Source organism: Suncus etruscus, chromosome X, assembly GCF_024139225.1.
Source record: "Suncus etruscus isolate mSunEtr1 chromosome X, mSunEtr1.pri.cur, whole genome shotgun sequence".
NCBI lineage: Eukaryota > Metazoa > Chordata > Mammalia > Eulipotyphla > Soricidae > Suncus > Suncus etruscus.
Window position 1 is genome coordinate 66,444,640 of NC_064868.1, and position 15,435 is coordinate 66,460,074.

The following is a 15,435-nucleotide window of genomic DNA, read 5'->3' on the forward strand; positions in this document are numbered from 1 at the left end:
GTCATCTGTGTCTTTCTGCATTATAACATAAACTATGAAAGCCCGAATAGTCACAATACAGATTGAGACAAATATATATTGGGATTATTTTTGAGGGGGGTACAACCAAGATTCTGGGCACACTCAGACTGTTTCTGCACTCATGGATCATTTTTGACTGTGTTTGGGGGACCATATAGGATGCTAGAGATCAAACCCAGTCAGCTACATGCAAAGCAAACACCTTACTTGCTGTACTGTCTCTCTGACCCCAAACAAATATATATAATATGTATGTATGTATGTATGTATGTATGTATATATATATATATATATATATAGTTTAGTGTTTTGTTGTTTGGTTAAAAGTAACCATCTTTATAAATATAAGCATGCTAATTTAAAGTTATTATCAGGCTTTGATGTTTTCTGATTTTCCTCCTACAACTTTTTAAATAGAAAAGTAAAGAATTTTTATAACAAAATTATTTAGAAGATCATTTTCCTTAGTTGAAGAGGCCAAGGAATAAAGTTCTCTCTGTAGTTGTCTTTGCTTTGTTTTTTTGAACCACACTTGGTGTGGCTGTGCTCAGAGCTGTGCTCAGGGATCACTCCTAGCAGTGCTTAGGAGACCATATAGTATACTAGGAAGTGAACCCTGGTCAGTCATATGCAAGGCAAATACCCACTATACTGTGCTAAAGCCCCAGAAGTCTATATTTTTTTAAATTTTATGTCCCCAAGAATTTTAAGCTACTTATTCAAAATGCACAGATTAAGTTAAAATTGCATGTTGAGCCTATGTGTTGATTTAGAAGAATATATAACAATAAATTTCTTTTAAATTTTAATCACACTGGTTTACAAAGCTGTTAGTGATAGGGTTTCGTGCATAAAATATTCCAGCACCACACCCTCCATTATTATCTCAATGATTCCTATTTTAATCTCTCAGTTTTTTGTGTATATACTTATATGTATATACTTTAAAAAGTTATGTGTATACTTTAAATTTTTTTCACTTTGCTGTGCTAATGATTGAGCCTAGGACTTAATACATGGAGGCATATATCTAATACTATGGAGCCACATTCCAAGCCCTTGCACTTAATTTTGATTAAAACTTGACTATATTAAATTTAGGATTTTCAGGGGCCAGAGAAGTAGACAAGTCTTGCTTCTGACCAACCCAGGATCAATCAATTGCACCCCAAATGGTCCCCTAAGAATTGCCAGGAGTGTAGAGCCAATGCTAAGCATTGCCAAGTGTGGCACAAAAAATAAAATAAAACAAAAATTTTAAGTCTCAGTCCTTTTCTTTAAATGCTTCAATGATATTATTTGTGTCCTTAATATTTAAAAATGTTTATTGTAGTTATGGTAAAATCGTTACTATAGTGTTTATGGTTTTATTATGTACAGTTACTACAACTATTCACCCCAATCGCTTTATTAAGACCTCCACTACTGTTCTTATGCCACTTTCAGTCTGCCTCTTCTTCTTCCCTTCCTCTTCCCTAACTCTAGCAATCTCAATTTTTAATCAATGGTCTATGGGTTTGTTATTATTTGATACTGACCATTCCCTTGTTTCACTGTATGCCACAGTTGAATAAGATAATTCATTGTGCATCTGTCTCCCTCTGACTTATTTCAGTTCATGCCCCCCAGTTGCATTCCAATAGCAGCAACCCATAAGATATCATCTTTTCTTAGCTACTAAGTTATGTGTATATATAGCACAACTTCTTTGTGGGGGCACAGCCAGGAATGCTCAGAGTTTACCTCTGGTTCTGTGCTCAGGTGTTGCTTTTAGTAATGCTAGGGGGAACCATAGGAAGTGTCATGGATTGTACTGGGATTGGGCACATCCAATGTAAGTGATGTAACCATTGTACTATAGCTCTGTTTCATAACTAACATCTATCCATTCATCTGTTATTGAAAAATTTGGATTGTTTCCATATCCTCACTGTTGTACTTGGTGTGTTAGTAAGCATAGTTGTACACATACTTTCCAAGTTAATTTGTGTGTATGTGTGCTTTTGGAGGTAGTTGACAAAAATTGGGATTTGGAAGTCATATTGGAGCTCTATTCTGACTTCTTTTGTAAAATTCCAATACTGTTTTTTAAAGGTCAAATCAGCTTGTAGTCCCACTAATAGTGAATGAATGAATTTCTTAATGTCACTAACTCCTGTTATTTGTATTGAAAAGTCAGATATACGAATAATGTTTGTTACTTTGATGTTAATGTTTTCTTTCTGTGACTTTTACTTTTATGTCTTTACTTAAATTGTTTAATATAATTCTTTTGATTTTACATTAATTTGGAATACTATAAAATATTGTATGAGCCTTACATATCAATGTATGTATAAGAAAACTCCTGCTGCCTACCTCAAAGTTCATCTCATCACAGTATTAAAATGTTAATAGCTAATACCCTTATATCAAAGAGTTTTTAATGCTACTTACAATTTCAAATATTATAACATGAAACTGAATACTTTATCGTAATATCTCCATAAGCTTGTTAAAATAATTTTTTCTTATATTTTTGTGCCAAGGACTAAAGCCTGGACTTCACAAATACAAAACAAATGCTTTAATGTTGAGTTACATCACTTGCCCTTTTCTTTGTAAATGCCATATTTTCCTTTGCAAGCTTTAACAGTTGTCATAATGGTTTCTTTCACCTGAAAATTTCTAGCATTAAAATTTTTACTGTTATTATTACAGCTTAAAGCTTTGATATTGGAGAATTTTCAAAACAGCTTTCCAAAGCTTTTCCAAAGCTACTATCCTTTCAATTACTAGTATATTTTGTTTTTCCTTCATTTGGTTTATTTGGGGGGGGCACACCACACAGTGCTCAGGGATTACTTCTGACAGAGTCAGGAGATCATATGGGATACTGAAGATCAAACCCAGGTTGGTTGCAAGCAAGGCAAACATCCTACCTGCTATACTGTCAATCTGGCCCCATCATTTACTCGTAAATTTTTTATTGGCATCTTCACGGCTCAGCATATATTAAAGTTTATGTTTTGTAGTCAAGTATAAAGACAGGAAAATAATTCCAATTGATTTAGGTAACTACTATTGGTAGAGTTTATCATTTTCAGTGACATTTTGCTCTTATGTCATGCTACAATTCAGGAAGAGTGTAAATAAAATGTTAATGTATATTTAGAATGTGAGTACACTAAGGAAGAAAACTTATTTTAAGGTGTTTGTTGCTTTTCTTTCCTGCTTTTTAAGAAGATTTAGAAAGATTATCTTAAGTGAAATGTGTGACCCATATTATATAAGATCATTCTAAAAGAATATTTTGTTATAATTTGTGGTTCATCTGAAATATTAGTGAACTGATAATGATTATGAATTGTTTCTGTTGTGTTTGTAAATTAAAACAACTTTTATAACTTTGATTGTATTAGGCAAAATATATGTTCTTGATGTTATAATCACATTTCATTTGTTATTTTATTTTGGAGGGTTGTTCGTTTTATTGTAATTGTGGTTAGCAAATCCATTAAAAAAGAAAAGAATTATTAAGGCAGAATATTCATTCCAGTTTATGAACATTACATTTTTGCTCTTCAAATGACTTACAAATATCCAACTGATTTATACAGTGACATTTTTAGATGTTTATAAATAATATTTTATGATTTTTCTTACAACTTTAGGAATTGGATGCCTACTTCTCCTAAGCACTCCTTGTAGAGTCAGCATAGATCCTAGCATAACACATCTTGCTAACACTCCACACAATCTTCTAGCCAGGTATACAAGTGAGAGAAATGCTAACTCACCCAACTTCACCATCTTAAAATGTCACATTTCTGAAAACCCACAGCTGCATAAGCCATCTCTTCTCTACCCACCAGAGGGACTCATTTCAGACTCAAGTCTATCCTTATGACTTTTAAATCATGGGATCTATCTATCATCACTATTTGTTTATGTCCCTAAGTCCTGTTCCCTCCCACTAAGCTTCAGTTACAATTAATTAGGCCCAAGGATCTTGGACTGGTTTGACAACTGTAATTCTGCCTGCAGATCCCACCACCTTTGCTGCTGCTCTATATGGGTCAGAAGGCACTACTCCCCATCACCACTTCTTTGTACCATCTTACCTAACAGCTGGGGCCCATGGGTTCTGAAATATTTTGCCCCATGGATGGATGTCATGTTGGTGGACCATGTGGTTTTGCCTGCAGGTTGAAGCATTTCTCAAGTTCACAAGAACCGCACAGCACATGATAGCTCTTTGCTTCACACATTACAGGACACACTTACCTTTTGCAATTAACCCACAGACCCAGGTATACCCATATTTGCCTTCAGGAACTTCGAGATAATAGTAACTCATTCCTAGATACATATCCCACAGAAGAAGTCCACAAGGTTGTGGTAATAAGCAGTCACAAAGTCCTAAATTCCAGAGAGGAGAGATAGGTACATTAATGTTTAAAATTCTCTGTTATATAAACCCAGAATTCAAAGTAACCAGAACCAGCAAAAGTTTGCTTTGTTAGGCTAACAGAAGGAACAGAGCATCTCTCATCTGACTCCCTTATAAAGCTCCCTCTTGGAAAATGAGATAAACTATAAAGATCTATACCACAACAGACAATGAAACTAGATAAAAATGCACCAAACTTAAAGAGGGAGGTCTCTCCAGAAATAACTTTATAGCCTTTCAGATAATGACTTTAGAGATACCATGATACTGTTTAATGAGCTAAAAGAAACAATGGTAACGGTATAAGAAAGTATGAGCAGAAATGAGAAAACTACAATGAAAAAATGACAAAATTGAGAAGCACAAAATAAGAACAATCTTAAGTGTCAGCAGCAGAATTATACCACCTGGGCAAAATATGGAAAGCGGCAAGATAAAATGCATGAAGGAAATCTTTAGAAAACAATAAAAAAGGGGAAATTTTCAAAATAAATTAAAAAAAAAAAAACAAGAGAACTATGGAATGAGTTCAAGAGAAACAATATAAAAAGTCATAGTCCATGGGAAATAGGCAAATTCAACAAACAATAGTCAAAGAAATTATAAAGTAGAATTTCCAAAATTGAACATTGCAGCACCAGGGTTCAAGAGAATTGAGGGGTCCAGCCAAGATAGACCAAAATAAAATACTTCAATGTAATCATAATGACAAAAGAAATTTAGATACAAAGGAAATAAAATTTACAGCAGGTTTATCAAATGATATTCTGAAGAAATTAGCAGAGTATAGAAAAAATTATGACACTAACAGCTCATATGAAATAAAAAATAATCTACCCAACAGGATCATTCGTCTTTGAAGCAATGGTACTAAGCTTCATGAAAAAGCAACAAGATAAGGATTTCACAGTCATAAAAACATTTTGCAGGAAGTATGTAAAAGGCTTTTTAAAATTAAATTTTATTAATATGGTGTGATTTACTGTTATGATTTCATGCATACATCATTCCACATCAATTATCAAAGTACCCACATTCCTACACTAATATCCAAAGGCTTCTATCTTTTAGCCATTCCCTGCTCAAAGCTCAGTTCTGTGGACCAACTCTCCAGGACTGTTTTTGAAGGGGTTCCTTTGAAAGACAACATGAAATCAGAGCAATACAAAAGCATTTTTAGAGCCATTGTCTTCCACATGGTTGAACCAGGATTCAATCTGTATGGTTGAGAGATCCTAGCATGGTGGTTAAAGATCCTTCCCCTTGTCCTGGTGCTTCTCTTTCTCTCAAGGTACCTGACCTGAGTGGGGAAATGGCATTTCTGAGTAAATAAGAGGACCCTGCTGGCGCTCTTTCTGTCTAAGTTTCTTGGGACTTAATCTTTTTAATTGATATTTTTCTTTTCTTTTTTCCCCGTGATTTTTGGTTTTTGTGCCACACCCAGTGACGCTCAGAGGTTACTCCTGGCTATGCGCTCAGAAATTGCTCCTGGCTCAGGGGACCACATGGAATACTAGGGATTGAACCCAGGTCTGTTCTGAGTCAGCTGCCTGCAAGGCAAATACCTTACCACTGTGCCATCACTCCAGCTCCTTTGTTGATATATTTTATAATTTCTAATTGAACTACCAGGAGATCACTGTTACAAAGTTGTTCATGATTGAGTTTCAGTCATATAATTTCAATACCTATCCCTCCAACTCCAACAGTGCACATTTCCTGCAATTAAATTCCCCTTTCCTTCCCCCTGCCTGCACTGCTGTACCCCTGTCTACAAAGAGTGAGAGAGTGCAGTTTGGGAAGAGAAGGGATCACTATGACAATGGTACTTGGAAATGATCACTGTGGTCAAGAACTGGGTGCTTAAAGGTGGTAATAAATAGATAAATAAATAGATAGATGATAGATAAATATAAAAAATGTCTGCCAGCCTTTTTGGAAAACAATATGGATAATACTCAAATAAATAGAATTTGAATTCCCATAGAGTATAGCTCCTAGAGTATAATCTAAGTGCTTATAAACAATACAGAAAAGACATCTGTATTCCTATGTTCATTGCAGCACTATTCACAATAGCCAGAATGTGAAAACAATAGAAGTCCCCAAGAACAAATTAATGTACAAACAATGGTATATCCACACAATGGAATTCTATGCAACTAATAGGAAAAATAAAGCCATTATTATTTGGTTTTGGTTTTTTGGGAAACACCTGGTGACACTCAGGGTTTACTCCTGGATATGTGCTCAGAAATTGCTCCTGGCTTGGGAGACCATATGGGATGCTGAGGATTGAACCCAGGTCTGTCCTGGGTCAGCCACCTGCAAGGCAAACGCCCTACCACTGCACTTATCGCTCTGGTCCAAAGCCATGATACTTTCTTATACATGGATACATATGAAGAGTACTTTTCTTTTTCTTTTATGGCTTAAAGTTGCTTCTCTTATTTTTGCTATTTTGACCCCATATGCTTTTGTTATTCTTTTTTTTTTTGATCAGAACTTGACTATCTAGAGGAATTTTCTTGATGTTGCTTTTGTTATTCTATCTGAATTTAGTTGGTTATTTTTTGTGCTTCCTGAATCAGTGTTTATGTCTCACTCCTCATACTCAAGGAAGTTATGAGTTATTATCTCTTCTGTGAACCACTCTTTCATTTTTTCTTTCTCATTTTTTCTAATTTTTATTTATTATAACATCTATTTACCAAGCTATTCATATTACAGTCATTAGGCATTAACTATTCAAATACCAATAACACCACAAATATGTCCTTCTATTCACTGGTGTTCCCAATCTACCACCTACCACCATAGCATGCTTCCATGTAGGCACAAACAAATTTACTTAATATTGTTGTAACACAAAGGAAAATGGAATTACAAAAACTCAAATTAACAAGGGTTAATTAGAAATTATTGTTATATCTCACCACAGTATCATTAAAGTCAGTGTCAAAGGAATAATTGGGCTAGTTGGTGCTAGTTGAGCCTTCTGTAGAACTGTTTAGGCTCAGAGTTAAATCAATCCCTATGTACCTTTCCTATCAAATTTCCTGTAATGCTATTGGGCTAAAACTACTATATAATATTGAGGTGTCCAGGATTTATAATTATCAATCAAATTTAGTGGTTTGGAATTTGATAAATCTGAATCTGGGACATATTTGCTGGGGGGTGTGGAGGATGGCATTTACCTACTGTAGTTCATGAAGAAAGAAAAAAATCTGAAACACCCTTTTCTGATGCCACAGAGGTATCAGTTGCAGCCAGACAACCTGGAAAGTATCACTAGCCATTATGTTATCTTAGAGGTTAGTGGAGAAATTAGGCAGCATATATATATTTAATATATGGATATTAAGTCATTTGAAGTATTGAATGTGAATACTTAGTCCCATTCATTTAGCTGTCTTTTAGTCTTTAATGATTTTTAGCCATGTAGAAAATTTTTAGTTTAATGTAGTCCCAAATATTTTTTTTATTTTGCTGCCTTTTCTGTGGCATCAGATCATGAAAGATGCTTTTAAGGTCAAAATCTTAAGAAAAAAAAAAACAACCTGGGGCCAGAGAAATAGCATGGAGTTAAGGCATTTGCCTTTCATGCAGAAGGACGGTGGATCGAATCCCAGCATTCCATATGGTCCCCTGTGCCTGCCAGGGGTGATTTCTGAGCATAGAGCCAGGAGTAAGCCCTGAGCCCTGCCGGGTGTGACCCAAAAACCAAAAAAAAAATCTTGGAGAGTTCTGTCTATGTTTTCCAGATGTACTTAATAAGTTATGGTTAGATCTCTAGGCCTTTTATCCACTTTAAATTAACTTTTATATAAGGTGTGAGATATAGACAGAGTTTTAATTTTTTTTTACTTATTCTGTTTTCCCATCACCATTTTTGAAGACAAATCTTTACTTCATATAATGTTCTCAGCTCCTTTATCAAAAAGTAACTGTCTATATATGAGATTTTATCATTGTGTACTCTATTCTGACTCATTTGTCAAAGAGCTTATTGTTTTCCAATGCCAGGCAATTTTCATCACTATAGCTTTATATTTCCAAGTTAGGCAATGAGGTACCACCACATTTCTTATTTTTCAATGTGGCTTTGGCTATTCATAATCTCTTATGAAACTTTTAATTTTTTATTGTCTTTTTCTATGTCCTGAAGAATTTGTATAAGCAGATGAATGACTAAAGAAACTGGTACATATATGAAATGGAATATTATGCAACCATCAGGAAAAATGAAGTCATGAAAATTTTCTAGACATGGCAGCAGTGGGCTTGGATGGTGCAAGTGATTGGATGATGCAAGAGGTTTGGTCCAGTACCATTTCACAAGGAAACAAGCGGTGTTTTCTCCCTATAGTCTGATCTCACCTAAGAGGACTTAATTGCTCATATTATTTGATTTCAATCACAGAGCTTGGCCTTTTTCTTAAGAGTGTACAGTGGTGGGCAACCTTTTTTTTTTTCAACTGAGCCAAATCTCGCCAAAACCATGATTGAAATTTATTTTGAGAGCCACACAGGGTGTGTACTGACAGAGGCTAGGAGCAGAGTCCTGACTCCTGGAGTGGCCGCCCAGCACACAGAAGATCCACATTAAAAAGTGTAAAGAGGGGCCCGGAGAGATAGCACAGAGGCGTTTGCCTTGCAAACAGCCGATCCAGGACCAAAGGTGGTTGGTTCGAATCCCAATGTCCCATATGGTCCCCTGTGCCTGCCAGGAGCTATTTCTGAGCAGACAGCCAGGAGTAACCCCTGAGCACCGCCGGGTGTGGCCCAAAAACTAAAAAAAAAAAAAGTGTAAAGAGCCGCATGTGGCTCACGAGCTGCGGCTTGCTGACCACTGGTGTAGGAGGTTGCATTTGACTTCTGTAGTTCATGCAGAAAGGGAAATATGGCTCCATTTCTAATAATGCTGCAGAAGTATCAGCCAGGACCAGACTACATGGGAAGCATCAGCTGTCATTACTTTTTTAGAGTTTTATGGAGGAGGTAGCCCCTACTTTTCTAATTTTTGTTCCTCTCTCTCTTTTGAATAGCTAGGTAAATCTATGTTATAATAAATAAAATTGAAAAAAATGAGAAAAAATGGAAGAGTGCTTCACAAAAGAGATAATAACTCATAACTTTCTTGAGTATGAGGAGTGAGACATAAACACTGATTCAGGAAGCACAAAAAATGACCAAATAAATTCAGATAGAATAACAAAAGCATGTGGGGTCAAAATACCAAAAATAAGAGAGAGAGAATATAAATGTATACAATATATAAAGTATTAACAAAGATAGGGCCGGGCGGTGGCGCTGGAGGTAAGGTGCCTGCCTTACCTGCGCTAGCCTAGGAGAGGGATCGCGGTTCGATCCCCCGGCGTCCCATATGGTCCCCCAAGCCAGGAGCGACTTCTGAGCGCATAGCCAGGAGTAACCCCTGAGCGTTACCGGGTGTGGCCCAAAAACCAAAAAAAAAAAAAAAAAAAAAAAGATCAACAAAATTTTCTATACATGGATGGACATAGAAACTATTATGCTGTGTAAAATAAGTCAGAGGGAGAGAGATAGACACAGAATAGTCTCACTCGTCTATGGGATTTAAGAAAAATAAGGGGCCGGGCGGTGGCGCTGGAGGTAAGGTGCCTGCTTTGCCTGCGCTAGCCTAGGACGGACCGCGGTTCGATCCCCCGGCGTCCCATATGGTCCCCCAAGAAGCCAGGAGCAACTTCTGAGTGCATAGCCAGGAGTAACCCCTGAGCGTCACAGGGTGTGGCCCAAAAACCAAAAACCAAAAAAAAAAAAAAAGAAAAGAAAAATAAAAGACATTATTGTAATAACACCCAGAAACAATAGAGATGAGGGTTGGAAGGAACAGCCATGATATGAATCTTAACACAAAAAGTGGTAAGTGAAATTAGAGAATTAACTACACTAACAACTACGTATCATGTCAATGATATTGAGTGAGAGAAGTAGTATGCCTGTCTCAAATACACGCAGGGGATGGGGGAGGAGGGATATAGGGAGAAGGAGGCATTGGTGCTAGGAAGCTTGCACTGGTGAAGGGGGGTGTTCTTTTTTTATAACTGAAATCCAAATACAAACATGTTTGTAATCATGGTGCTTAAAATAAATATGAGACCAGAGCAGTGGCACAAGTGGTAGGGCATTTGTCTTGCACACGCTAACCTAGGACGACTGCAGTTCAATCGCCAGCATCCCATATGGTTCCCCAAGCCAGGAGCAATTTCTGAGTGAATAGCCAGAAGTAACCTCTGAGTGTCACTGGGTGTGGTCCAAAAAGCAAATAATAATAATGATAATATTAAATAAATAAAATAAATATATCTAAAAAGAGAATATCTGAATTTGGGTATGGATTGCATTGAATCCATAAACCAACTTAGGTAGGATAGTCATTTTAACAATATTGCCTTTTCATTCCATAACATGATATATTTTACCATTCCCAAGGTTTCTATGTCTTTTTAAGTAATTAAAGTTATCATAATATATACCTCCCATTAATTTTATTGAGTTGATATCTGGATACTTGATGTGTTTGGATACTATCATCAATAGAATACTATTATTTCTCTTCTGATTCCTTTCTTGTATATAGGAATGTAGTTTTTTTTCTGCATTGACTTTGAAGCATGTGACTATGTTGTATTAATTTATTGATTCTAGGTGCTTTTTGTGGAACTTTAGGAGTCTTCTATGTATATTATTGTGTCATCTGAAAATAGTAATTGGATTTCTTTTCCAATTTTGATCACTTTTATATTTGTCTTGCCTGATTCTCCTAGCCATGCATGACTCCTAATACTACATTGTTCTCATAAATAGAAATCTTTTGGTGATGCACTGAATTATGCTCCAACATGAAGCCCAAATAATAAAATGGAGGCAAAGTCTGAACCTTTTCTGTGGCAATTGTTAAATCAGCAACCTGAATGCAACTGATGACATATTTATAAAAACATTGTAATTCTATGTCCAGAGAGCAGACCATGACAATATCATCCATATAGTGGACTAAATATGCCTGTGGAAACTTTTTGTGAGCTGGACTTAAGATCACATCAACAAAATATTGACACATGGTGGGTGCCCATGCCCTGAGGTAAAAACCAACCATTGAAACTGCTGCATGGGGGCTCTAATATTTAGAGAAGGAACTGAAAAGGCAAAGCACTTTCTGTCTATTGGATGAATGGGAATATTATAAAAACAGTCTTTCAAGTCAATGACTATCAAGGGCCAGTCTTTTGGAATGGCTACTGATGAAGGTAAGTTGTTCTGCAGTTTCTCCATAAGAATCATGGATACGAAGCCGGAGAGATAGTATGGAGGTAAGATGTTTGCCTTTCATGCAGGTCGGTGGTTCGAATCCCGGCATCCCATATGGTCCCCTGAGCCTGCCAGGAGCGATTTCTGAGCATAGAGCCAGAAATAACCCCTGAGCAATGCCGGGTGTGACTGATAAACCAAAAAAAAAAAAAAAGAATCATGGTTACATTGATAGCTCTTAAATCAGGTAAAAACAACTACAAGTCTCCAGTTACCTGATCTTTTTTGCATAATAAAGACAGGGTAAATACAATTCAGAAAGAGGTTTCAAAATGTCCCAGTATTAGCTGCTCATCAACTAAGTTTCTTGACGCCTCTAGTTTTGTGCTGTTCATGGGCCTGAAGAATCCAGATTGAAACATTCCATTGGAATGGGTGCTTGGTGCTTTAGCGCTTTAGAGCAGCACTCACCTGCTGTCCCCCAAAGTATTTTTGGCTGGCACTGAAAGAGTTGGGCCTTCACCCATTTTGGGAGGGTGGCGCTCATCTGCTTATATTTCAAGGGGTCCTGCCTGCCTAGGAGTTAGCTGGCCACCACCAAGTTTTTGTCCTTTTGGGCAGATGGCTCTCACCTGCGTGTCACTTAAGGGGTTCCAGCTGCCACTAAGATTTTGTCCTTTTGGGCGGGTGGTGTTCAACTGATCATCACTCAAGGGAATCCACTGCCACAGAGGCTGGGCCTTCATCAAGTTTTTGTACTTTTGGTTGAGGGGCTCTAACCTGCCCCTCCACAAGCTGTTCCATCTGCAGTGAAGGGACTTGACCTTCACTCAATTTTTGTCCTTTGGGTTGTGTAGGTGCACTCAAATGATTGTCACTTAAGAGGTTCTTGTGGTCGCAGAGTGAGCTGGGTCTCCAGATTTTTGTCCTTTTGAACAGGGGGCACTTACCTACACATCCCTCAATATTTTCTCACTGCCGTGTAGAGTGCTGGGCCTCCACAGTTTTTTATCCTTTTAGGTGGAGTGGGCTCACAAGTGAGTCCCTCAAAGTGTTCTCCCTGCTGCACAGGGACCTGGGCCTACACCCAGTCCTTTGACAGAAGTATTCACCTATTTGTATTAGAGGTGTTCCTACTGCCATGAGGGGGGCTGGGATTCCACCTAATTTTTGTCCTTCTGAGTGTATGACACTCACCTCATCATCACCCAAGAGGCCCCTGCTGCAGATTGGAGTTGGGACTCCACGCAGATTTTTTTGTCTTTTGGGTGTGGGGGCACTAATTTGCTCGTCCCTCAAGTGGTTCTGGCTGCCACAGAGGGTGCTGGCCTTCCATCCAAGTTGTTTCCTTTTGGGCAGGTGTTGCTAAACTGTTTATCATGCATGAGTTTCCAGCTGCCACAGAGCTAGCTGGGTTTCCACCTAGTTTTTATATTTTCGGTTGTGTGGCACTCACCTGCTCATCACTAAAGGGGTTTTGTTGCCTCCACATCTTGACTGCTCTAGCCTTTTTGAAAAACAAAATTAACTTTGAAATTGAGTTCCCAAATAACTCAGGAGTACCAGTCCTGTGAATATTCCCCAGAAATAAAAAAAAAACTCAATGAAGAAAAAAACTGCACTCCTTTGTTTATTGCTGTTCACTATCGCCAAAATCTAGAAACCAACCAAGTGCCTGAGAACAGGTGCTCCTTTCACCCTGAACATTTGTTATGGGATTTGACTTAGACCTCAATTGATTAGACATTGACTGTCAACCCCAAACCCCGGATCCCAAACTTAGAACTGGCACAGTTCCCTGCACCAACACCAGGAATCAAACCACCCCCGGGGGAGGTCCTACTACTGCTCTGGCACCAACTTGCTGCAGGGTAGGTTAATATGACACCATAACAAGGAGACAAGCAACAACTTGATCTAATGGCAGGTTGCCCCATCTCATCACCTAATGGTGAGATGAAATCAGAAGACACTCTGTTCTAGGATCTGTGCAAAAACCAAGATCTCTAATTACAGAAGACTGACTACAACAACTGCCACTGAGCTGAACTTCTGGTACCATATAGAAAGACTTCATCTTTGCCTTTGCCCTAGGATCTGTGCAAAACCCAAAATCTCTAATTAAAGAATACTGGCTTTAACAACCACAACTGAGCAGATTTTTCCTGGAACCATAAAGAAAGATCTTGGGACTGTAGTTGGTCTTATTACAGCATGCTCCAAGGGTAGACACCCTGTATCTCTTAGGCCAAGGAATTTCCTTTTGAATCTCCCCAATGGTTACTGCATCTATGCAAAAAAAATCCATATCTGCCTCCCTTTTGTTTTCAAAGTACACCCCTACATACATGAGATATCAGTTAAATCCTAACACTAACCTTACTCTTTACACAAAGAACACAAGAGAAAGGAAGAAAAAACTGCAAGGAAACTAGAAGAACAGAATGTCAGTAATTAGTAATTTTCAAGTATGTGAAAATAATACTTAAACTGAAATTATAAACAAACAGGTACATATAAGGGATATATAGATATGTTCAGTTCATACTTGGGTGAAATTATAAACAAACAGGCAAGTATAAGATTTGAATAAAGATATGCTCAGTACATATGGTCTCAAAAATTTCTTTCGCAGGAAGCTAGTGAAGTCTTATGTTCCTTAAAATGGAGCATAAACAAAAAGGTGGAGGGAGGGAGGGATCTAGGAAGCGGATCCAATGTAGGAGGTAAAGGAGTTAAAAGAAATTCCAACTAGGGATATCCCGAGAGTATATATGTAATCAAAATTAAAGGGAGAACATGATGTATAGGAACAGGAACTTAATCTTGCTTTTATTTTGGAGTCACTCAGCAGTGCTCATGGGATATTTGATGCTAGGTATCAAACTATGGTCATCTGCATGCAGATAAGCACTTAATTCCTGTACTATCTTTTTAAAAATAAGCTAATGCATTGGAGTACCTACTAATAGTTTATGTACTTTGCACACACTGATTCAATACTCAGCACCACCTATGACTCCAGAGTACAGCCAGGAGTAATCACTGAGCACCAAGAGAGGAGTAAGTCTGATCAAGGCTGGTGTGGATCCCCCCAAACCAAAAACCAAGAAGTTAAGGCCAGGGGTAAGCGACTTGCCTTTTATGTAGTCAATTCCAGTTTGGTCCTCTGAACAGCTCCAAGTGTCACTCCTAAGCACAAAGCCAGGGGTAGCCTGTAAGCACTGCTGAGTGTTCATGACCCCCCCCAAAAAGAAATCCAACATGAAAAATAAAGAAGTTAACAGTTTAAGTATGTTACTTAGAAACATAAAGATAAAATTCACTTTAAAAAAGCTAAGTGTAAGGGGCTGGAGTGATAGCACAGCAGTAAGGCATTTGCCTTGCATGCAGCCGACCCGGGATGGACCTGGGCTCTATCCCATCATCCCATATGGTCCCCTGAGCCTGCTAGGAGGGATTTCTGAGTGAAGAGCCAGGAGTAACCCCTGAGCACTGCCGGGTGTGGTCCAAAAACCAACCAACTAACCAAACAAACAAACGAACAAAAAAGAACAAACAAAAAAAGCTAAGTGTTAAAGTGATTTTACCTAGAGAATGAGAATCACAACAGAAGGAATAGACTGAGGTTCACATTTTATCAGAAACCTTGGCTTTTAAAATAAGTTCTGTCACTGGTAAAAAAT